Genomic DNA, 26,319 nt, shown 5'->3' with positions numbered 1-26,319 from the left:
TAATTAAACATGTACTTAATTAATCGCTAATAATTAAATAACTCCTCAATTAATTGATTCATCAAAAAAAATTACCGTTTTTGACAAAGGACTGGCTCACAATTGTGCCGAAATTTCAGCTTCCTAGCTCAAAGGATGGCTGAGATATCGCCCGGACAAACAAACAAACAAACAAACAAACAAACAAGAAAGTAAGAAAGCAAGAAAACAAACAACCAGAGTGAAAACTGAGTACTCTCTTTCAGCGTGCGTCACTGCCGAGCCCCCTTCGGTGCCCGGCAATGACGATTTGCAATGCCTGGAGATGGCATAGGAAAGGAGCGGTGCACAACAAGAAAACAAGAAAGCAAGAAAACAAACAACCAGAGTGAAAACTGAGTACTCTCTTTCAGTGTGCGTCACTGCCGAGCCCCCTTCGGTGCCCGGCAATGACGATTTGCAATGCCTGGAGATGGCATAGGAAAGGAGCGGTGTACAACAAACAAACAGTGAAAACTGAGTACTCCCTTTCAGCGTGCGTCACTGCCGAGCCCCCTTCGGTGCCCAGCAATGACGATTTGCAATGCCTGGAGATGGCATAGGAAAGGTGCGGTGAACAACAAACAACCAGAGTGACAAGCGTTACGCCTAGGTCCCCCGTCGGTGAAGTGATGTGAGTTGACAAAGTGGAAGGTGCAGAAAACATGCTATGATATGATATTTCGCTCACAAGGTTCAGACATACATGGAGGCGGCCATCTTGGATTTTGACGTGGCCACCCAATTTTCAATAGCGTTCTTCCGTAAGCCTAGATACACCCACACACCAGATTAGAAGTTGGTACCTCACGTATTTTTCAAGATATTCCGCTCACAAGGTTCAGACATACATGGCGGCGGCCATCTTGGATTTTCACGTGGCGACCCAATTTACAATAGCGTTCTTCCTTGTGCCTAGATACACCCAAACACCAGATTAGAAGTTGGTACTTTGCTTATTTTTCAAGATATTACGCTCACAAGTTGCAGACATATATATGGTGGCGGCCATCTTGGATTTTGACGTGGTGACCCAATTTACAATAGCGTTCTTCCTTATGCCGAGATACACCCACACACCAAATTAGAAGTTGGTACTTCGCTTAGTTTTCAAGATATTCATCTCACAAGGTTCAGACATACATGGCGGCGGCCATCTTGGATTTTGACGTGGCGACCCAATTTTAAACAGCGTTCTTCCTTGTGCCTAGATACACCCACACACCAGATTAGCAGTTGGTCCGTCGCTTATTTTTCGAGATATTTCGCTCACAGGTTTCAGACATATATATAGTGGCGGCCATCTTGGATTTTGACGTGGCGACCCAATTTTCAATAACGTTCTTCCTTATGCCGAGATACACCCACACACCAAATTAGAAGTTGGTACTTCGCTTATTTTTCAAGATATTCATCTCACAAGGTTCAGACATACATGGCGGCGGCCATCTTGGATTTTGACGTGGCGACCCAATTTTCAATAGCGTTCTTCCTTATGCCTAGATACACCCACACACCAGATTAGAGGTTGGTACTTCGCTTATTTTTCAAGATATTCATCTCACAAGGTTAAGACATACATGGCGGCGGCCATCTTGGATTTTGACGTGGGTTGCACCCACACACCAAATTCGAATGCGGTCCTTCGCTTACGCACGCACGCCTGCACGCAAACACGCACGCACACACGCACGCACGGACACACGGACGGAGGGGAAAGCCATAGTCCCCCTTTCGCTACGCCGTGCGACGGGGGACAAAAACTGAGTACTCCCTTTCAGCATGCGTCACTGCCGAGCCCCCTTCGGTGCCCGGCAATGACGTTTTGCAATGCCTGGAGATGGCATAGGAAAGGAGCGGTGCACAAAAATTCAGTTACAGATTCTGATGAAATGGTGGTGGTTTATGTGTTCTGTGACTGAATTGATTAATAATTTAATTTTTTCATGATTTTTTTTTTTGTTTTTCATTATTAATCATTTATTTATTTTCTTTCTCATTTGGCCAATATCTCAGGCACCTTTTGAGCTGGGAAGCTAATATTTGGACATGACAGTGACCAAGTGATGTGGCTATCAAGGATATTTTTGATTTATTGATTAATCATTTAATCGATTAATTCTTTATTGATTAATCGATGAATTATTTATTGATTAATCAATTAATTATTTAATTTTTTATTAATGAGTTATTTAATTAAATTTCTAAAAGATACATCTTCGGATGAAGCACTCGTGGTTTAGTTATGCTATTAGCCAATTGATTAAGAAAATATTTTGTGATAATCTTTTATTGATTTTAATTATACAATTAATCAATCAATTAGCATACACCTCTCTATGAGCTGCACTGCGGTATTGCCGGGCGCCGGAGGCGTCCCGGCAATGCTGCGCTGTAGGATATTTAATTATTTGGCATGGGGCGGTGTACTTTGAATGTATCTGTACTTGTTGATCAACTGATTGCTCTGTATCCCGATACAGCCCTTCTACTCGATGGTCTGCAGGATTGCTTGGTCATTTCGATTTCGGATCAGAGGGGCTCCCGAGGTGATTCCCCAAAATCTCAAAATCAAGAGATGACCGCCAGCCCACTCAGGGCTATTTATTTTTGTCACATCTACAGGGTTCGCTAATGGGATCCAGTAAACATCAGGTCTAGCCTAACGATGCCAAATGGTTATAATCTCCTTGGTAAGCGGTGACTTTATATAGCCAATCCCAGCAGTTCAAATGACACTAGGGCAAACAGGACAAGAAAGGTGACGTGTTTGTTTACTATGTAGTCAATAACGTTTTATTGTTATGGATAGTAGGAAAGAAAGACCGGCAAGCTGAGGAGACTGTGGGGGACGAGTGTTGGGGCTTTCTTCAGGGTGAAGGGAGCACAAAACCATTCAACAATGGATTCAAGAAAAGGAACAAATTCGAAATACAAATGGGAAGCAAATTACAGCAAAGGCAAACCCCCAAAGGCGAAACGCACACACATGCATACACACACAACAATTCAATCTCCCCTTTTATATAAGCAGTGGACTGGTTCATCGGGGAAAAGCCCGAAGAGTGGCAGGGTGGTTGATGGTAGATTAGCCCAGCATAGGATAAATGGGAGGCTCGGTGGGATAAACAAGACGGCGGGAGCAACAGGGCTGTAATGTCCTCGGACGTTCTCTCAGCTCAAGATTGTTGCACCACAGGTTCAAGAAGGGGAAAAGACACCCACAAGAGAGAGAGAGAGAGAGAGAGAGAAAGCACTATTGTGTCATGCTGGGCAGCCTTTAATCCAACGGCCCCTGATAGTCTGGCACATTCACTCTCCTCACGTTCCAAAAAAGCCGGCGCACTCCGTCATTCGTCTCCCTCTTCCCTTCTTCTTGCCCGCCAGTTATTTGCTCCCACCGAGTGTCGCCCCCTCCCACCTCCCCACCCCTCACCTTACCAGCCCACCCCGACTATTCATCCCCTCCCAGACTCACAGGGATATTCATCCCTTCCCGTGTTCACAGGGATCGCACACCACATCTGGTGTGGTGCTCACTCGGGCTCAAACCACCATTTGCGTGTCAGGAGCGAGGGAGTGGCAAGACGTCACATAGCCAGCTCAGAAGTCCCCGGAAGCATGGTGGCACCTGCCTCGGCAACTTGCTTATATATATCTACATATATATATACAGTAATACCCCGGCCTACGTCATTAATTGGTTCCATAAGCCGTGACGTAACTCGGTTTTTGACGTAAACCGGGCGTAATGTCTGAAAAATGCCTTAAAATGAAAAACACCGTAATTCGTAAAACTAGAGTAAATAACTGGAGGAGGCTGCGGCTTCACCCTGAATATTTGCCGCTCCCCGTCGGGAGTCCCTCCATTGTTTTCTATCGGTCGGGTCTTCTCCTCGAACGGGGTGACAGGCACGGACGTGTTGACCGTGAGCTGGCTTGTGTGCCGAGTGGCTCCGCGGCCCGCTTCACCACAGCGTGCTTTACCCGACGTGTCCGAGCTGTTTCACCGGTGGTCGTGTCGTGTCGTCTGTGTCGAACGAACGAGCTCAGGCTTCTGTGAACCCGCCCCCCCCCCCCCCCCCCGGGGATCGACGCTCGCCTCCGAGTCGTAGGCGTGCCCCGTCTTTCCTCGAGCAGCCGAAGTTGCTTGCTTCTTTGTTTTTGGACGATGCGATATACGCAGAAACGACGACGTACAGGCAGGCATTTGCAAATCCATGCACATGTGCACATGCACACGTCGATCGGTTCTTTACAAGGATATGCATCAAGGGAATCTACTTGGTATATCTACTACAAAAGTGCAGCCGCACAGCTCAGGGTTCCTGCACACTCGCCTCAACAAAGGATATGGCTCCATGGGTGGGGAGGAAAGACAAAGCAGAGGTTAGCGTGGGAAAGGGCGCAAGGGTACACGTCAAAACAAGGTAATGCAACATGAGGGGCGCGGGAGAACGAGCGGAGAAAGCTCGTCCTGAACCGTTCGTCACCCCCCATGTCAACCTACACGACCCTTACCCCTCCCCGTATTTACACTTTACAAATTCCGTCTCTACCGTCTTGTCTCTTCTATCCCCCTTTATGCCAAATTAGTTTCCAATCCCTCCCAAGAAGGAAGAGATGGAATGAACACAATGTCTCACCCACGTCATGATGCGTCTTTCATTCCAAATCATCTGCAAAATCTGGTGTGGAGTCCTGTCTTGGTGAGTGGATGCGGATGGTGCGAAGAGATTTCATCCTAACTATCCTTCTAATTGACATTAACTCTTTAAACTACCCGGGGTCTTGCCCTGCCAATCAATTGGCCTCTTTACACTATGTGGTTCTAAAAACCAATTCCCATTGACCCACCCTGTGGTGCCCTACCAAATTTGAGGTCTCACTCCCCCCTTTTTTCTATCTGTGCCTTCGCACAATTTCGGGGCTGGGTCGTGTGGCTCTACCAGCAGGTCCTACTTACCTGCGCACCTCCGCCACTGAAGTCGCCACCCGAGCTTGCCTAGCTCCTTTAACTACCCTAACCCCGGGAAGGCCCTCCTGGCTCTCTCACCCCTCTGATGCCCTCTCTGGCATTGGGCTACGGCTACGCGGGTCCTCTCTTAGGATCCTCGGGCCCCACTGAACTCTACACTGAACGCTACCTGGCTCCCAGAGCCTACCTGCGGCCTCACCTGGCCGACAGACTACCAGTGGCAGAGTGCCCATTTAACCATACTCACTAATTAAGCCCACACGCCCAGCCATTCCACTCACTCATGCACCCCTCAAAGCAACAACTTGCTACTCCCTGCACCACAGATGTCAATTTCCAAACAATTTACCTACTCCCTCCACCTAACTTTAAACTACCCTCCCCGGGTATTCATGAAGGGGTCCATCCTCCCCCATTCACTCCTTCGCACCATGCACTCCACACCACTCAATCCACACTACTCACTCCACACACCATTTATTCCCACACACCAAGTATTCTCCATTTTTCCACTTGCACTCCATGCAAGTCAATCACTCAACACCATTACACATGTCCTCAATACACCACTCATACACGTCCTCCGGTCATCCCAGACCATTGCCTCATTTCACCAAGTTCAACGATAACCAGATTCTCACACACACAACCATTCTCGACCAATGCCTCATTTCACCAAGCCCAAGAGGCACCCACACAGCATCATCTAACTAACTACGTCCCTCTAATACTTGTGCTTTCCCTGTCTTCCCTTATACTAAGCACTTCCCTCGTCATTAACATACTTCTAATCTGGCTACGTCCCCTCTACCTGTATCAATGTCTCTACTTAAATCTCGGTCTCCTATTGACATCCTTCTAAATCCCTAACAATATCATAGCCCGCCCTCGGCTAGTTCACACTGCCAAACCCCATAAATCTACTGCTCCTTTGCCCAAACGTGAGGGATGGTCGAGCTACCATCCCTCTACATCAGACACTATCTCCCACTATCACCCCCCAGTCCTCTCGCACTATGAGCCCCCGTCATTGGAGGTACTGGGTCCTGCCTATATATATATATACAAACGTATACTGTACATCCGAGCCGGCATCGTCATGTTTCGCTGTTGCCACGTTACGTTGGATGTTTTACACAGTAAAGGAACCTTTACACAGCAAAGGAATAATCACAAAAATACCAGCGAAAGGCAAAGCAAGCACGTGACCGCAGCACAGGACAAAATGCATATGGCGTCGCCTTTGTTTTGAATGAGAACCAGCAGCTACGCGTACGTATACTGTACGTACATTTTTTTATATTTTTAATGTGCTTTTTATTGTATTTTAAATTGTTTCGATCGTTAAAACATCAACGTTAAAACAACGATCAACAATTGTTAAAACGTTAAAACATCCAATTGTTCAAAATTGTTTAATTTTTTTCACGTCTGAAGGAGTGACGTAAAGTCGCACATAATGACGTTCGTTGAACTGAAATTTACTCTAGAAGAGTGGCGTAAATTCGGATTTGACGTAGGTCGAAATGGCGTAAAACGGGGTATGACTATGTATATATGTATATACGTAGTGTGTTCAAAAAGTATCCGACCTTTATTTTTCGTGCATAAAAAAAACGAAGCTAGTGAGGCGTTGATTGGTGCACGTATGAAGGCGATCCTAATGCACACGCGTGAATTTTTTCCCACCTGCAGAAGCTGTCATTCGACGGCAGACCGCCGATGAATGAGGACATGTAAGTGAGCGCCGTCGGATTTTCGTTTTTGACAAAATGACGGAAAAACTTGAACAACGCTACTGCATCAAATTTTGTGTTTTTTGGCCTCGGGGATGTTGGATGCTTCCATTGTGATGACTGCAACTTGGTTTCTGGGTCGTACCCATAAACCCAGGACTCATCGCCAGTGATCACTGTGTTGAGGAAGCTGGGATCACTGTTCACAGTCTCCAGCATGTCCTGTGCGATCTCCAAACGGAGTTGCTTCTGCTCAATCGTTAGCAGCTTTGGTACGAACTTCGCTGAGATTCTCCTGAAGCCCAAATCCTCCTTCATAATGGAATGAACGGTGTTGAATCTTGCGGATCGTTTCCACTTGGGAATCGCCAAGCTTTACACAAAATTTGATGCAGTAGCGTTGTTCAAGTTTTTCCGTCATTTTTTCAAAAACGAAAATCCGACGGCGCTCACTTACATGTCCTCACTCAACGGCGGTCTGCCGTCGAATGACAACTTCTGCAGGTGGGAAAAAATTAACGCGTGTGCATTAGGATCGCCTACATACGTGCACCAATCAACGCCTCCCTAGCTTCTTTTTTTTTACGCACGAAAAATAAAGGTCGGATACTTTTTGAACACAGTAGTATATACATGTATATATATATATGTATATATATGCATATATATGTATATATATATATATATATATATATATATATATATATATATATATATATATATGATTATATATATATATATATATATATCTATATATATATATATATATATATATATATATATATATATATATATATCGGGCAGTTTATTGCTTTGAGATGCGAGCCGAGATCTGAGTTACGAGCTTACGCCACCCGCCACCAAGTGGGTTCCGGTCACGTGGTTATCTTGCCGTGCAAGCATCTCTGCCGTATATCGCTGCTGCTTTGTTTTCGCATTTTGGTTATTTTGGAGCTTACGCCACCAGCCACCAGGTGGGTTCCGGTCACGTGGTTATCTTGCCGTGCAAGCATCTCTGCCGTATATCGCTGCTGCTTTGTTTTCGCATTTTGGTTATTTTGGAGCTTACGCCACCCGCCACCAGGTGGGTTCAGGTCACGTGGTTATCTTGCCGTGCAAGCATCTCTGCCGTATATAGCTGCTGCTTTGTTTTCGCATTTTGGTTATTTTGGAAAATTTCTTAGTTTTAACCATGGGTCCTAAGAAATTGAGTGCCAAGGGCAGTACTGAGAAGAAGAAGAGGATGATGTGCTTGGATATAAAACACGCAATCGTCGAAAAACATGAGCGAGGTGTGCGTGTTTTCGACTTGGTGAGGCAGTACGATCGTAGTACTTCTACGATATGTACGATTTTGAAGCAGAAGGAGTCGATAAAGGCTATAACGCCAGCCAAGGACGTTACGATTATTTCAAAGCTCCGACCCTCTATCCATGAAGAGATGGAGAAGTTGTTGTTTGTGTGGTTGACGGAGAAGCAGCTCGCAGGAGATACCGTGACCGAGAACATCATGTGTGAGAAGGCCCGAGACATTTAAGGGGATTTGGTGCAGCAGGCGGCGGGAACATCAACGGACAAGGCATCGGAAGTCATTCAAAGCCAGTCGGGGATGGTTTGATAATTTTAAGAAGAGGACCGGCATTCACTCCGTCGTCAGGCATGGTGAAGCAGTAAGCTCGGATGTGAAGGCAGCTGAAGATTTTATTATAACTTTTGCCGAACTGATAGAAGCCGAACGATACATCCCCCAGCAAATCTTCAACTGTGACGAGACAGGGCTCTTCTGGAAAAAGATGCCGAGGAGGACGTATATAACGGCAGAGGAGAAGAGCATGCCAGGCCACAACTTGTTCAGAGTGCCGGCGATAGCTCGCCTTCTCTTTGTGGAAAACACGGTGAGATCCTTAACATCCAACAACTAATGGGACGCAAACGGGGCGCCCAGTTTAGCGGTACACACATTGATGAATCACCCTGCCTGTGATTCACCCATGACAGGTTATAGCTGGGTCGGGATTCAAACCCAGGCTGGACAGTTTAGAGTCAAGTGTGGGTACCTCCAGTCCAGGCCATCCTGCCAACTTGTATGCTGCATACAGGTGAAATATAAAGCGCGAGATATTTTTATATATACTGTATATTTAAAAAAAAATTGGTGTGGTTTTTGGCGGGCTGGAACGGATTAATAGCATTTCAATGCATTTTAATGGGGAAATTTAATTTGAGAAACGAGCAAATTGAGTTACGAGCTCGGTCACAGAACGAATTAAACTCGTAAGTCAAGGTTTCACTGTATATATATATATATATATATATATATATATATATATATATATATATATATATATATATATATATATATATATATATATATATATATATATATATATATATATATATATATATATATATACGTATATATATATATATACGTATATATATATATATATACGTATATATATATATATATACGTATATATATATATATATACGTATATATATATATATACGTATATATATATATATATACGTATATATATATATATACGTATATATATATATATACGTATATATATATATACGTATATATATATATACGTATATATATATATATACGTATATATATATATACGTATATATATATATACGTATATATATATATACGTATATATATATATATATATACGTATATATATATATATATGTATATATATATATATGTATGTATATATATATATATATATATATATATATATATATATATATATATATGTATATATATATATATATATATATATATATATATATATATATATACATACATATAAAACACAGTTTGTGTGTGTGTGTGTGTGTGTGTATGAGTGTGTGTGTGTGTGTGTAATGTTACCGATAGACTCCTAAACGGAGAGGCTTACGTGCTTGATATTTGACATAGACATGGCCATTGAGCCTGTGACGAACATGGCCGAACTCAAAATATTTGACGATCCATATTTTTTATTCATATTTACCTCAGCGCATTTCAGCGAAGTACCCGCTAATCTCAGCCGGTTCCAGAGCAGCTCGCTGATTCGCTCAGAGCGATCACGTGATGTTCCATTCTCGCCGCCAGACTGATTCGCTCAGAGCGATCACGTGATGTTCCATCCCGTCACACGTCACACGTTTTTTCACCTTTTATGCGATCGTGTTTTGTATCGATTTTGTGCGATATGAATTAAATGTCTGAAACAGCTGTGAAACGTCTTTCCACAACCCTTCCGTAACCGATTGGAGCAGTTTATTGCCGCACAAAACGAGATCCGCGAAGCGAGTTGGTCGAGTCGTGCTGACCAAGATGGCGACACGGCGGCTTCACTTTTCAGGAGTATGAGCGTTCTATATATTTTCAATTCAGTGCGCCCGTGATTTGTGGCATAGACATGACCATTGGGCCTTCACGGTGTAATTTGTGCGAGGCTTTTGTCCGAGTGAGTTTGAGTCGAGAGGGCGAATGTACGGGTGGGAATGTACGGGTCTCCCTTCCCCCACCCGCAACGGCGGTACTGGAGGATGTCACAGGATCGGCGAGTCTCCAAAATCCGCTTCGTGCTGTTGTGAATATGCAGGACTATGTCCGATTGTGTGTTGCCTGCTCTCCGACCATGAGAACTGCAACGTCATTGTTGACTGCCATCCCCTTCCCTCCCCCTTCCCCCTCCCCCCTCCCTTCCCCTCCACCCTACCCACCCCTCCCTTCTCCCCTCCCCCTCCATTTTCCCCCTCCCCCTCCCTTATACCCCTCCCCCCTCCCCCTCCATTTTCCTCCTCCCTTTCCCCCTCCCCCTCCCTTTTCCCCCTCCCACTTCTCCCCCTCCCCTCCATTTCCCCCTCCCCCTCCCTTTCACCTCCCCCCACCCCCTCCCCTCCGTTTTCCCCCTCCCCCTCCCCCTCCCTTTTCCCCCTCCCCCCTCCCCCTCCGTTTTCCCCCTCCCCCTCCCCCTCCCCCTCCCCTCCCCTCTCCCCCCTCTCACCCTCCCCATCCCCCCCTCTTCTCCCTGTCCCCCTCCCCTCCCACTCTTCTCCCCTCCCCCCTGTTCCCCTCCCCTCCCCTCCCCCGCCCGGCAATGCCGGGTACTTCTGCTAGTAATCATATATATATATATATATATATACATATAGAGACTTGGCATTTAATATGGAATATTTTTTTTCCTTGACTTGGGTTTACTTTCTTCACTCAGTATATCAATCTGGTGAGTTTCTTTTACACTTTGGTGATTTATTTATTAAAAGAACCATGTCACTGATTGTCTGTCGCAGCAAGAAGTCAACAACAGGATTATATCACAGGTGGCGTGGCAAAATGTACGGACAGGTGCATTTGATGATTGGCTTCACATTCGGGTATACAAGGGTTGTTGGTTCTGTATTAGTGGAAAACAACTGCTGCACGTCTCCAAAAGTTATTGCCGCTTCCTCTGGAGATGGTCTGTCACTCGACAATGCTGTTTGTCATGGAGTCGTGGCTTACGAAATTACGGCATGAAACAGCGTGCTATTGCTCGGCAGTATGGCATCACTCAAGGTCAGGTGTCAAAGATCCTGAAAAGAATTGCTCAGAGGGGTGTCCCTACTCCAATACCGAGGCCAGGACGTCCCCGCAGAACCACAAGGAGGGATTATCGCCAGCTGCACCGGTTAGTCCGCAATGCCGTACCAAGTCAGCTAATCGGCTTAGGGCTGAGTGGCAGCAACTGGCAAATGTGCCTGTATGCAGAAGGCTAGTCAACCAACGACTGGTTCAAGCAGGCTATCGTGCCAGGCGTCCCCTGAGAAAGCCACGCCTGACCAGACAACACAGCTAGCGCCGATTGCAGTGGGCCAGAGAGCACCGTCAATGGCAGCCAGGACACTGGAATCACGTGATCTTCAGTGACGAGTCTAGATTTCTGGTCTATCGTCAAGATGGCCGCGTCCGAGTGCGCAGACAAGTGCATGAAGCCTACAACAAAGATTGTATAGTGCCAAGAGTCCAAGCTGGAGGTGGTGGGGTGACCGTTTGGGCTGCTTTTCATGCAGGGGGCAAAACTGACCTGGTTGTTCTGAATGGAAACCTGAACCAGTTCAAGTACAGGGCCATTCTGGAAGAAACATTGCTTCCATTTGCTCGTGCAGCCTTTCGAGGAAACTTTGTCTTCCAAGATGACAATGCACGGCCTCATCGTGCTCGCATGATCCAACACGTTCTTGCTGACCGTGGTGTAGAGCATATGGAGTGGCCTGCCATGTCCCCGGATATGAATCCGATAGAGAACGTGTGGGCAGAATTAATGCGTCAAATCGACCACTTGGACCAGCAGCCGACCTCTGTGCGTGAATTGCAGCAGGCTATTGTCACTGCATGGCAAGCGATTCCTGTCCAAACCTTGGCAAATCTCGTGAACAGCATGCCTCAACGTGTACGTGCTCTCCTGAATGCTCGTGGGGGGTTACACGAAGTACTGAACTGTAATTTTACTGTCCGTAATCCCAGTTGTAATTTAACTTTTGTTTTTGTTAAAAAAAAATTTGGCTAATGTGCAAAATAAAGAGATACTTCTGCAAAACATACAGAAGTTTAACACAGTACTGTCCATGAATTGAGTTCGATATCAGTTTACATCACTTTCAAGGATCAATTTATTTGTTTCGAAATGTCAAATGTGGTTTTTGTTTCTTTTAAATGTCACATTAACAAAATCTCGAATAATTTCAACATAATTCCAATGAACTTTTGGTTCTAAGACATCTTGAAAAGTAAGTTCACCCCCACAAAAAAAATATTCCATATTCCAAGTCCAGACTTGGCATTTAATATGGAATTTTTTTTTTTTCTTGCCTTGGGTTTACTTTCTTAACTCAGTATATCAATCTGGTGAGTTTCTTTTACACTTTGGTGATTTATTTCTTAAAAGAACCATGTCACTGATTGTCTGTTGCAGCAAGAAGTCAACAACAGGATTATATCACAGGTGGCGTGGCAAAATGTACGGACAGGTGCATTTGATGATTGGCTTCACAGTCGGGTATACAAGGGTTTTTTTTTTTTTTTTTTTGTATACAAGATCGAGGCTCGTGAAAGAGCGAACATTAATCACACAGAAAGACAAACCGACACATAAAACATATAACATCGGGAGCGGTAGACAAGATGGGGAGAGAGGGGGAAGGACACAAACACAACATTTGAGAGCAGGGACCGAGAGACATGGAGACATCGAGAGATCTGAGAGAGGGCGAGGGCTTTGGGGGGGGGGGCATGGGAAGGGGGTGGTGGGAGAGGTATAAAACATATGGACACTGCCAGGACTTCCAGGAAAGAAGTTGGAATTTCAAACAAGGTGGATCTGGGGTGAATTAGCGGGGGTAGAAAAGATCAAGGTTTTGGATGGGGGAAGATAAGAGATGGTGGTGAACAGCTGTTTTAAAGACCTGGAGGGAGGAGTGGGATTGAAGGGAGTGAGGGAGTTTGTTCCAGAGGCGGGAGAAAAGAGGAATGAAAGAGTGAAGGTGAGCAGAGAGCCGAGATTTCGGCAGTTTAACCATCAGAGGGTTGCTGGCAGATCTTGTTGTTGCGTTCTGTATTCGTGTAAAACAACTGCTGCACGTCTCCAAATGTTATTGCCGCTTCCTCTGGAGATGGTCCGTCAACTCGCCAATGCTGTTTGTCATGGAGTGGTGGCTTTACGAAATTCCGGCATGAAACAGCATGCTATTGCTCGGCAGTATGGCGAGCTCGGCAGTATATGTATATATATATATACGATCTTACCCAGACGTTCGTTGAACCGAAAAGCCTAACTGAAAAGCCTAACCCAGCCTAACTTAATTTGCATTGAGGTGGGTCCTTCTTCTTCGCGACACTCGGAGCATTCTAAACCTACACAATTCTATCTCGACTAAGGTATTTCATCCCTACCACAAAAACATAACAATATATTTTAACCTCTAGTAACTTTGAGGTCATTATGAAGGGATTAGTATTATAGTGTTATGATCATCGTGTTATGATTACATTTACTGCAATATTAACGTTACATTGTCATTATTATGAAAATGATACAACTATTTTAAAAAACCAGGCTAATTCCTTACTCCCGCGGTAACACAGCTTATTATTTATTCATGAACCATACACTGCTTCAATCCATTTACTGTCTATTCACGACAGTGGGATTAAAGTGATCGCAATTGGAGATCTCGCGAGATCTTGGAGACGACGTCACGGATTTTCGAAGCTCCACACGGTCTCCACGTTTTCAAAGTTAAATCTGTTCACAATTGTATTTTGTCGAAACTGTATTTATCTTTTGGTGTGTGAACCTATAGTGTGCCCCTTGGAAGTTTCTCGGTGTTTATCTTTCATATATGAATCGTTTGTTCGCCGCTTCGCGAGTGAGGCCTTGCAGCCTCAGGCTTCCCCCGTCGGTTTGTTCCTTCCTTCACTGTTTTCCTAGGTTTTTTGATTTTCCCTCCTCCCCCAAACTTCACCGAACATCTACTCTTTGTCTAACGTTGTAACCCCCCCCCCCCCCCCCCCCACCCAAAAACAAAAAAAAAATACAAAGAAAAAACTTTTATTTCCCTTTCTCCTCGTGTGCTTTTGTTCCATCGTGCGCCTCTGTCCATGTGCGCTGTCCCGCCCCGCCCCCATTATCCCCTTGCCTTCCACCTTTTGCCCTGTTCAAGTGACTCGTGGTGTCCCTCTCGGCTCCGTCTCCCCATTGGTATTTTTGTGAAAATAAGATTGTTCTTCACGGTTCTGTTTAAATATGTTTAAACTTTCCCCTTCAGTCTTTTATTCAGTGCTTTATTACAACACGCTGTTTTTCTTCCTATTTAAAAGGCTCCTTTCAATTTCCTCTTCAACTCATTCCATTTCAAAAAAATATTCAATCTCTTATAATTCTTTCTCACTACATGCTTTAAATTCTCATTCATTACACCCCTCCTCCATCGTTCCTAAACGGATCGCTAACTTGAAAATCACAACAAACCCAATTTGTTAGAAATGTTAATCTTTCATTAATCATCCACTTTCTAAACTCCCCCCTTGCCCCTCCCCTCCAAATCTCCCCCCTTGCCCCTCCCCTCCAAATCTCCCCCTTGCCCCTCCCCTCCTAAACTCCCCCCTTGCCCCTCCCATCCTAAACTCCCCCTTGCCCCTCCCCTCCAAATCTCCCCCCTTGCCCCTCCCCTCCAAATCTCCCCCATTGCCCCTCCCCTCCAAATCTCCCCCCTTGCCCCTCCCCTCCTAAACTCCCCCCTTGCCCCTCCCCTCCTAAACTCCCCCCTTGCCCTTCCCCTCCTAAACTCCCCCCTTGCCCTTCCCCTCCTAAACTCCCCCCTTGCCCCTCCCATTCAAAACTCCCCGCCAACCCCTCCCCTTCAAATCTACCCCCCAACCATCCCTCCCAAATTCTCCCTCCTCCCACCTCCTTCTCAAAGCTGGCTCCTCCCCACTTCGTCTCCCTTCTATCTCATACCTCCACCTCCCCCAACCTTCGACCTTCCTCTGCCCCCCCTCAAACAACTCCTCACTGTGCCTCATCCCATCACCATCACACCTTTCGTCCTCCTCATCCTTCCCTTTCTTGTAACACTTCTGTAATCTCTGCCACACTATCAACTGCTCTTCCTACCTCCCTCTCTCATCCTTCATCTGACCCTACCCCTCCCTTCCCCTGTCCTGCACCCGATGCTCCCCCTCTCTCCTCATTAATGGGATGGACCTCAAACATCCGGGGCCTTCGCTCAAACCTGATTGATCTCTCCATTCAGGTTGCTTCTGACAATCCAGACATGATCTGCTCAACAGAAACTTTCCTCCTTCAAGATGTCTCTGATTCCTTAATATCTCTTCCTGGCTACTCCCTCCTCCGGTATGATAGACCTGAGCCTCGTCCTGGTGGTGGGGTTGCTATCTTTATCAAAAACTCTCTTCCTCACTGTCCTTGCACTGCCCTCTCTCCACCCCACCCCCAGGAGTACCTCTGGCTACGGCTTCCTCTCCGCTCCCACCTTTTGTTCATATGTATTCTGTACCGTCCTCCAAACAGTGATGACTCCATTTACATTTCGCTGTCGGACAACATGGACCAACTTCTATCAACTCATCCAAACTCTCTCTTCCTCATATGTGGCGACTTCAACTGTCATCATGCCAGCTGGCTGGGTGTGGGTTCATCTCTCACCAGCCATGGCACCTCAGCAAAGGACTTGTGCGACTCATTGGGACAGACACAATCTGTCAATTTCCCGACCTGGATCTCAGTCAATGGAGTATCTTCTCTTCTGGAATTGGTTATGACTAACTTCCCTGCAAATGTCTGCTGCTCTTCTTCTGCTCCAATCGGTTCTTCTGATCATGTGCTTGTTAAAGTGGACATCTCTCTGGCCATTCTCAGAGAGCCTCCTCAGCGCCGACGAGTCTGGCATTTCACTCAGGCTGACTGGCACGGTCTGCAAGCAGCCATCAATCTTCTGGACTGGTCTCCCATCTCTACTGCCTCTGGCATAAATTCTTCCTGGGAATTCTTCCAAAGCAAACTGCTCTCTCTCATGGACAGATTTATCCCATCCCGTATTCAGTTGTCTTACCCTTCCTCCCGTCGATGGTACACTGAATCTTGTGGTGAGGCAGTTGCCCTGAAACAACTTGCCTTTGCCTCTTGGAAGGCAAATCCAACTGAAGGCAATCTCAGTTCCTTCCACCAAGCTCGGAACAAGTGTGTGTCTACCCTCAGGAGTGCCAAGAAGCACAATCTCTACACACTCAAGATTGAACTCTCAAACCTGTCTCCTTCCTCCAAATCCTGATGGCGTCTGGTCAAATCCATTTCTGGTGTTTGTTCCCCCTCCATCCCCTCCCTTACCTCAAATGGCTACACAATTGACACCGCACGTGACAAAGCCAAATGCCTCAACTCTGTGTTTGCCTCAAAATCTTGTGTCCCAAACCCATCTCTCTCTGTTCCCAACTTTCTCAGTCGAACTCAACTGCTCCTGGACTCTGTGTCCTTCTCTCCTGACAAGGTGGAGAAGTTTTTGTCAAACCTCGACTCTGATTCTGCAACTGGACCAGACGGCATCAGCCCACGGGTCCTAAAATCCTGCTCTTCTGCTCTATCTCACCCTCTCTCTGTTCTTTTCACCCTCTCTTTTGCTCAAGGTCATCTGCCAGCATCTTGGAAATCAGCAAACATTACCGCTTTACACAAAAAAGGTGCAAAAACAGATCCTTCCAACTACAGACCAATCAGCGTGCTTCCAATTATCAGCAAAGTCATGGAATCCATCATTGCTTCGGATATCAAATCCTTCCTCTTCTCCAATGGCTTGATCTCTGATCATCAATTTGGATTCAGACCAGGTCATTCTACTCTGGACATGTTGCTTCTGCTGTCTCAACAATGGATGGAGGTCCTCAATGCCAAACAGGAAATCAGAGCGGTCTCACTTGACATATTACGTGCCTTCGAAACGGTCTGGCACCCAGCTATGCTCACCAACCTCTCCTCCTATGGTATCCATGGAAATCTCCACTCATGGCTTGCGGACGTCCTCTCTGGTCGTAGTTAACGTGTGGCCCTGAATGGATTTCTCTCATCTCCCCTTCCTGTTCTGGCTGGAGTTCCCCAAGGTAGTGTTCTGGGCCATGTGCTATTTCTGGTCTTCCTCAATGATCTCTCCGACTCTCTGGAAAATCCTCTCTATCTCTTTGCTGATGACTCCACTATATGCCGCTCCATTCCTCATCCCTCAGATCGGCAGTCTGCAGCCTCCTCACTCTCTGCAGACCTGAACAAAATCACAGACTGGTCAAACAAGTGGAACATGTCTTTCAATCCTGACAAATCTCACACTCTTACAATGTCTCTCCGAAAGGACTGACTGGAAAACCCACCCATCAACTTTCTCAGCAATCCTCTCTCAGAAGTTCTGTCGCTCAAGCTCATGATCTTTCTTGGGAAAACCACATTTCCAAGCTGGCCTCAAAAGCCAGTCACCGACTGGGCATCCTCCGTCATGCGAGGTCCTTCCTTGGCACACCTGAGCTCCTCACCACATACAAGGCTTTCATCCACAGCTCAATGGAATACTGCTCTCCCCTCTGGGCTGGTGCTCCTGCCTCACACGTAGCTCGGCTTCACGCTGTTGAAACCAAAGCTTTCAGAATCATTGGAATCTTCTGCGATGAAGTTAACTCCGAGGGCCTTTCACTCCGCAGGCAGGTTGGTGGTCTTTCTGTCTTCTACCGACTCCTCTCCGGCCATGCTCCCCCAGCTCTCTCTGTGCTACGTCCCCCCAATATTCCTTCAGGTCGCACAAGATCTTCCTGCAACCCTCTTATGGTAAAACTGCTAAAATCTAGGCTCTCTGCTCACCTTCACTCTTTCTGCTCACCAAGTCCTTGCAGTGTTCATATTGTTGCGGTTTTGAGAACCCCTCACTTGTAAATACTTGTAAATAATAACTCTTGTAAATATCCCAGCATTTAATAAGGTCACACCCATAGTTAGGCCATATGCAACACGTAGGTCACCATAGGACTTTAGTTATTTCCTTAATATATGTTTCAGATAAGGCTGTGTTCCCAATAGTTGCATCTGCGTTGCATTAATTAAATAAGATAGGCATCCATTCCGTCCATTTTGCCAGTCTCTCTCTCCAAATTGTATTACGCGCCTCTGCCAGCCGCAGCCGCCTCAACGCTCGCTCCAAACGCCATTACGCACGCGGTCAAGCTTGGAGAAGAAGGGGGCGGAGCGCCAAGAACGAGGTGTGGCCACGTCAACTCACCATCAGGGCATGGCCGGTAAGCCCCCACCAGCCAACCAGGGCTGATGTAATCTGACCGACGGGCGTGGCCTGGCGGAGCGCGGAGTGATATTGAAGCGCGTTATATAAGCGCAAGCGAGGAGGACTGCTTTAAGAACGGCGCCACGGACTCCTTGCTTATTGTACAGAGACATCTGCGTGAGGGAGCCATCGATTGTAACGCTATAGAGAGATCTGCGCAGGGGACCGTTGCTGCTGGAAAAGACTGCGCAGGGAGAGCTCGATTGCATTGTCCGACCTCCTTTCGTAACGAACTGTGCCACGGAGCCATTGTTCACGGAACTGCGCGAGGGTACCCTCTGATACGAACATTGCGAGAGAGAGAGAGAGAGAGAGAGAGAGAGAGAGAGAGAGAGAGTTGGCACACATATTACGTATGCCGCATCCCAGTCCCCCGCTATATCGATAAGGTCCGGTCACGCACCAACGACTCCAGCTACCTGCCATTCTTCGCCGCGGACCCGGAGCCTGGAACCATCTGCTTGGACCTTCTCCTCCTACCACTACCCTCCCGTGTAAGTCTGTCTGTTTGTCCTGGGGTTGTAAGTAAGACTGTATAGTTAAGATTGCCCTGTGTCCTTTTGTTTCTCTCTTCTTGTACATGCTTTCGTTTCCTCTTCTTTGGGTCTTGTAAATAATTAATAAACCCACTCTTTGTTCTTCCCTTACTCTGGTTTCCTCTCATTCGATCGCCTCCGTCTTTTCTTCCAATTGAGTACCTGTGGCACGATTTTGGAACCGCTCAGGACCGGGTTAGTCTTTGTTAACGGCCCGAGTCGCGGCTCGCTTCGCTCAGCGTATCCATTACCGCTGCGGCTCGGGTGGGAGTTATCTCCTCGCTTACGGCCGATGGTAGTACCGAGGTAATAAGACTAAATGGGTTTACAACCCTACTTACCACCGACCGGAAGTGACGTAATAATTTCCAGGATTGTGGGATGGCCAGCTTAAAAGACAAGGGGATTAACCCCCTCCCCCCCCTTGATAAGGGGAGAGCCGACCCCCGAATCCACAACAATATGTTTTATACCTCTCCCACCTCCCCCCAAGCCCTCCCCCTCCCACATTTCTCCCCCGATGTCTCTGCTCTCAAATGTTGTGTGTGTGTCCTTCCCCCTCTCTCCCCATCTTGTCTACTACTCCCCTTTTTTTTTGTGTTTTATGTGTCGGTTTGACTTTTTGTGTGATTAATGTTAGCTCTTTCACGAGCCTCGATCTTGTATACAAAAAAAAAGAAAATAAAAAAGGGGTTATGGTTATATTTCCTACATTATTATCATTATTATTACGAAAACGATACTACTGAAACGCTACACTGTATTAAGAAACCTGGGCTTAATTAGTTTGAAGTGGTCCGAAGGTGAGGCATGAAGCCTAAGGCCCATACATACCGTATTGTTGGAAGAGCCGTAACTTTCGCATATGCTTTCGATATTTCATGGTCATTTTAACAATCTGTTTGTTTGTGTTTCACACTGAATTAAAAACGTCAAGGCAGAGCATGGCGATTGTGATATATGACAGGTTCGACGATATGTTCGGCCTGAATGAAATTGGAATCAAAATGGCTGTGTGCAGAGTCAGCCGTCGTACCGCCGTAATGATATCAGACGTAATCACATCACCCTGTCATGTGACCAGTTCCTCAGCTCGTTTAAGAGGACATAAAGTCACGTGAAAAAGTAAGTACACCCCATGTAAAGTTTTGACTTTTTCAACATATTTCAACTTACAGCTTTTTTTTTCTTTTTTTTTCTCTTTTTTTTAAATACTGAATCGAGGCTCGTGAAAGAGCTGACAACCGCGAGGGAAAGACAGTACAGGGGGACCGCGAGGGAAAGACAGCACAGGGGGCCCACGAGGGAAAGACAGCACAGGGGGACCACGAGGGAAAGACAGCACAGGGGGACCCGCGAGGGAAAGACAGCACAGAGGGACCACGAGGGAAAGACAGCACAGAGGGACCGCGAGGGAAAGACAGCACGGGGGACCACGAGGGAAAGACAGCACAGGGGGACCGCGAGGGAAAGACAGCACAGGGGGACCGCGAGGGAAAGACAGCACAGGGGGACCGCGAGGGAAAGACAGCACAGAGGGACCACGAGGGAAAGACAGCACAGAGAGACAGCGAGGGAAAGACAGCACAGACGGACGGCGAGGGAAAGACAGTACAGGGGGACCGTGAGGGAAAGACAGCACAGTGGGACCGCGAGGAAAAGACAGCACAGAGGGACCGCGAGGGAAAGACAGCACAGGGGGCCCACGAGGGAAAGACAGCACAAAGGGACCGCGAGGGAAAGACAGTACAGTTGGGACCGCGAGCAAAAGACAGTACAGAGGGACCGCGAGGGAAAGACAGCACAGAGGGATCGCGAGGGAAAGACAGCACAGAGGAACCGCGAGGGAAAGAGAGTACAGAGGGACCGCGAGGGAAAGACAGTACAGTTGGGACCGCGAGGGAAAGACAGCACAGAGGGACCGCGAGGGAAAGACAGCACAGAGGGACCACGAGGGAAAGACAGCACAGGGGGACCGCGAGGGAAAGACAGCACGGGGGACCACGAGGGAAAGACAGCACAGGGGGACCACGAGGGAAAGACAGCACAGAGGGACCGCGAGGGAAAGACAGCACAGTGGGACCGCGAGGGAAAGACAGCACAGTGGGACCGCGAGGGAAAGACAGCACAGTGGGACCGCGAGGGAAAGGCAGCACAGTGGGACCGCGAGGGAAAGACAGCACAGGGGCACCAAGAGGGAAAGACAGGACAGTGGGACCGCGAGGGAAAGACAGTACAGGGGGCCCGCGAGGGAAAGGCAGCACAGGGGCACCGCGAGGGAAAGACAGTGCAAAGGGACCACGAGGGAAAGACAGCACAGGGGCACCGCGAGGGAAAGACAGTACAGGGGGACCGCGAGGGAAAGACAGCACAGGGGCACCGCGAGGAAAAGACAGCACAGGGGGACCGCGAGGAAAAGACAGCACAGGGGGACCGTGAGGGAAAGACAGCACAGTGGGACCGCGAGGGAAAGACAGCACAGAGGGACGGCGAGGGAAAGACAGCACAGTGGGACCGCGAGGGAAAGACAGCACAAAGGGACCGCGAGGGAAAGACGGCACAGTGGGACCGCGAGGGAAAGACGGCACAGTGGGACCACGAGGGAAAGACAGCACAGTGGGACCGCGAGGGAAAGACAGCACAGAGGGACCGCGAGGGAAAGACAGTACAGTGGGACCGCGAGGGAAAGACACCACAGAGGGACCGCGAGGGAAAGACAGCACAGAGGGACCGCGAGGGAAAGACAGCACAGAGGGACCGCGAGGGAAAGACAGCACAGGGGGACCGCGAGGGAAAGACAGCACAGTGGGACCGTGAGGGAAAGACAGCACAGAGGGACCGCGAAGGAAAGACAGCACAGAGGGACCGCGAGGGAAAGACAGCACAGGGGGACCGCGAGGGAAAGACAGCACAGAGGGACCGCGAGGGAAAGACAGCACAGAAGGACCACGAGGGAAAGACAGCACAGAGGGACCGCGAGGGAAAGACAGCACAGAGGGACCGCGAGGGAAAGACAGCACAGAGGGACCGCGAGGGAAAGACAGCACAGAGGGACCGCGAGGGAAAGACAGCACAGGGGGACCGCGAGGGAAAGACAGCACAGTGGGACCGCGAGGGAAAGAAAGCACAGTGGGACCGCGAGGGAAAGACAGCACAGGGGGCCCACGAGGGAGACAGCAGACAGGGGGACAGACAGGGGGACAGACAGGGGGACACACAGGGGGACAGACAGGGGGACCGCGAGGGAAAGACAGCACAAAGGGACCGCGAGGGAAAGACAGCACAGAGGGACCGCGAGGGAAAGACAGCACAGGGGGACCACGAGGGAAAGACAGCACAGGGGGCCCACAAGGGAAAGACAGCACAGAGGGACCACGAGGGAAAGACAGCACAGAGGGACCGCGAGGGAAAGACAGTACAGTGGGACCGCGAGGGAAAGACAGCACAGTGGGACCGCGAGGGAAAGACAGCACAGAGGGACCTCGAGGGAAAGACAGCACAGAGGGACCGCGAGGAAAAGACAGCACAGGGGCACCACGAGGGAAAGACAGCACAGAGGGACCGCGAGGGAAAGACAGTACAGTGGGACCGCGAGGGAAAGACAGCACAGTGGGACCGCAAGGGGAAGACAGCACATTTGATCTTCATTTCAACAATATTGATAGATAAAGGTGATATAATATAACAAATATCATGAAACATTTACATTTTGTAGTCCATTGTATAATTTAAATAAACATAAATGCAAATTTCGCATGTGGAAAAAGTAAGTACACCCTTGGCTCCAATAGGTGGTATTGCCCCCTTTGGCAGAAACAACCTCAAGTAGGCATTTCTTATAACTGTCTACCAGTCTCTGACATCGATTGGGAGGAATTTTTTCCCACTCCTCCATGCAGAATTCTTTCAGCTGTGCGATGTCTGGGGGGTTTCTTGCAAGCACAGCTCGTTTCAAATCCCCCCACAACATCTCGATGGGATTTAGATCCAGGCTTTGACTTGGCCATTCCAGAACCCTCCATTTCTTTCTTTTCAGCTATTCCTTGGTGGATTTACTGGTATGTTAGGGTCATTGTCATGTTGCAAGGTCCACCTTCGGTTGAGCTTCAACTTTCCGACAGATGGCCTCACATTATCCTCAAGTACCCTCTGGTACAATGAAGAATTCATAGTGGATTCTATGATGGTGAGCTGCCCAGGCTCTGATGCAGCAAAGCTGCCCCAAACCATAATATTTCCACCACCATGCTTTACAGTTGGTATCAGGTTCTTGTGGTCAAATGCTGTCTTTGGTTTTCGCCAAACATGTCTTCTGGTACTGTGGCCAAATAGCTCTACCTTCGACTCATCTGTCCAGAGCACATTGTTCCAGAAGTGCTGGTCTTTGCCTAGGTATTCATTGGCAAACTTTAGTCTTGCCCTGATGTTCTTTCTGGACAGCAAAGGTTTCCTCCTGGCACACCTCCCATGTAGATCAAATTTGTGCAACCTCTTTCTCATGGTAGACTCATGCACTTTGACATCAACAGTGGCAAGAGCTACCTGTCGGTCCCGTGATGACATTCTGGGGTTCTTCGAGACTTATTTCAGCATCTTGCGGTCTGCTCTCGGGCTGAACTTGCTGGGGCGGCCTGGCCTGAACAAGTTGGCAGTTTTTTGGAATCTTCTCCGCTTGTAGATGATCTTCTGGACAGTCGAATGATTGATTTCAAATTGTTTGGAGATCTTTTTAAATCCCTTCCCAGACTCGTAGGCATCTATAACCTTCTTTCTGAAGGCCTCAGAGAGCTCTTTTGATCTAGGGATTGTGACGCCGCACACTTCAACAACAAAGAGCAAACCAAACTAAATGTCTGAGGTTGAAATAAGACAGGTTCCTCCAAGATCCTCTCCAACGATGTTCTAATCATTTACACCTGAGCTGGTGCACCTGATTCTAATTTTAGGTATTTGAAGTAGTGATAAATGGAGGGGTGTACTTACTTTTTCCACATGCGAAATTTGCATTTATGTTTATTTAAATTATCCAATGGACTACAAATGTAAATAAAATTTTAAAAAACACCTTTAGAGGCCATTTTCCCCCACAAAGCGGGGGTTGGCCTTTTTCGGGCACCGTGGTTGTTATTGTTTTTGTTGGTCCCCTTTTTGGAGCAATGTTTTACGGCCGGATGCCCTTCCTGCCACCAACCCTGTTTGTCACCACCTTTTACGACAAACAGGGAATTACCAGTGAACTGGTACTCAATTAGCCGACCTCGGAAGGATGACAGGCTGAGTCAACCCCCCTGGCGTTAATTCAGCGATCGACCGGGATTCGAACCCAGGATCCTAGGATCCTAAGCTGGCACCCTAGCCGCTAAGCCAACACCAGGCTCAACACCAGGCTCAACACCAGGACTACAAATGTAAATGTTTCATGATATTTGTTATATTATATCACCTTTATCTATCAATATTGTTGAAATGAAGATCAAATAGCTGTATGTTGAAATATGTTGAAAAAGTCAAAACTTTACATGGGGTGTACTTACTTTTTCACGTGACTGTACATACGGACGGACGGCTTTGCCGTTCAAGACGGCTATTCTAGACGGCTTTGCCCTATTGGCTATGCCATAAAAATGCATTCAAATATGGAACAATATCACACATTCTAACATCCATAAACCACAAGAACACTTTTGGAATGTTTGAACAAAGGGAGAAACTAAAGGAGTTTCTCCTCTTACTCCACAGATTGTTTTGCAATACTTTCTTGTTGCTTTGTTCACCCAAAACTTTGCTGTACATACACCAAGCTAAGGTGAATCAAATTCCATGTTTTGGCAAGCGAGCATGCAGGTTGCAGTTTGCATACGTTCTGTGCAGATTTACATGTGACGCCTTTTACTAAAAACATTAAGTGCACAAGTAAGCTCTTACAGAGCTGCCAGGCCAGCATGTTTACAAAAACACAGGGAACAGATTTGTATTTATCCTGAGTAATTCGGTAAATTACATCATCATGGCCATGAGACAAAGCAGACAAAGGCAGTCAAAAATAAAATTTTACAAGAGAGCTAAAAGAGCAAGCTCCAAGGTGGAGACATCGTTAATTTATGGAACCCAAAAATATTTCTTTCCAACTTAACCAAACTTATGATGGGAAAGGTGCAAAATTGGTAATGGAAAAGCAGCCTCAATCTTATGTCTTTTTTTTCTGATATCACACCCTTCTGCTCTCCTCATTATTCATTGTTCAGTGAGGAATAGAATTTCTTCAATTAATCGACTACTTGTACATTTACTGTTCAAGTTTTCATAATGTGTGAAATCACTTCCCTGTGTGGAATCACTTCTGCCCAAGTCCACCTCGTATTTTTGTCTGTCAAACTCCACCTCATATTTGTCTATTTCAAGGACTAGCAACGGTACCCGCCCTGTGGGCGGGGCTTCAATTGGGAAGCCGAAATGAAAAGGCAATGGCCTCTCCAATATTGTACCCGTTTGTGACATTTGTCACATTGTCTCCAGTACCCGTTTGTGACGATGTTTTCACTGTGACGAAAATATTCGAATATTCGAATTCGAATTTATTTATTCGTATTTATTCGAATTGCACGAATATGTGAATTGTGATTGTGTTTCATTGTGATGTTTGTGCGGCGACGGGCGGTGTGCACAAAGGGCAGGGACTTAATCAACGCGAGTTGATGACTCGCGCTTACTGGGAATTCCTCGATCGTGGGACACTGTCTCAAGCCACAGTCCCCATCACGGATGGGGCTCAGCAGTTTACCCGAGCATGACGGCGAAGGGCAAGGTACACGCTGGCCCGTGCAGTGTAGCGCGCGTGCGGCCCCGGACATCGAAGGGCATTAAACGTTCATTAAACATTAAACGTTCATTAAAGGATTACGAAACAAAAAACATTACGAAATTACGTTCACACCGTCACGTCAAACACTACCGTGAACACATACATCGTCACAACATCGTCACAATGAGAACATCGTCACAATGAACGTTATGCGAACACGAATGTTATGCGGGAGTCCACACCCGAGAATGCTGGAGACCAAAGCTGAAATTGGGAAAACTAAATAGCTTATTTTACTCCCACGGGTCCCAGGATTACCCACCCAAAATATCTTTGCGATTGGTTTAGCAGTTTTTACGGTAC

The 26,319-nt window shown here is 47.1% G+C and overlaps 1 protein-coding gene across 9 annotated transcripts in view; it reads right to left on the bottom strand.

Annotated features, from left to right (window-relative positions):
- TEX10 (testis expressed 10) overlaps positions 1–26,319 on the bottom strand; it is a 289,903-nt gene that overhangs the window by 163,288 nt on the left and 100,296 nt on the right. The window lies entirely within an intron of this gene.

The sequence above is a fragment of the Myxine glutinosa genome, chromosome 7 (genome assembly GCF_964187855.1).
Source record: "Myxine glutinosa chromosome 7, kmMyxGlut1.1, whole genome shotgun sequence".
NCBI lineage: Eukaryota > Metazoa > Chordata > Myxini > Myxiniformes > Myxinidae > Myxine > Myxine glutinosa.
Note: the sequence above shows the minus strand (reverse complement) of the source record. Positions and strands in the feature narration are given on the sequence as shown.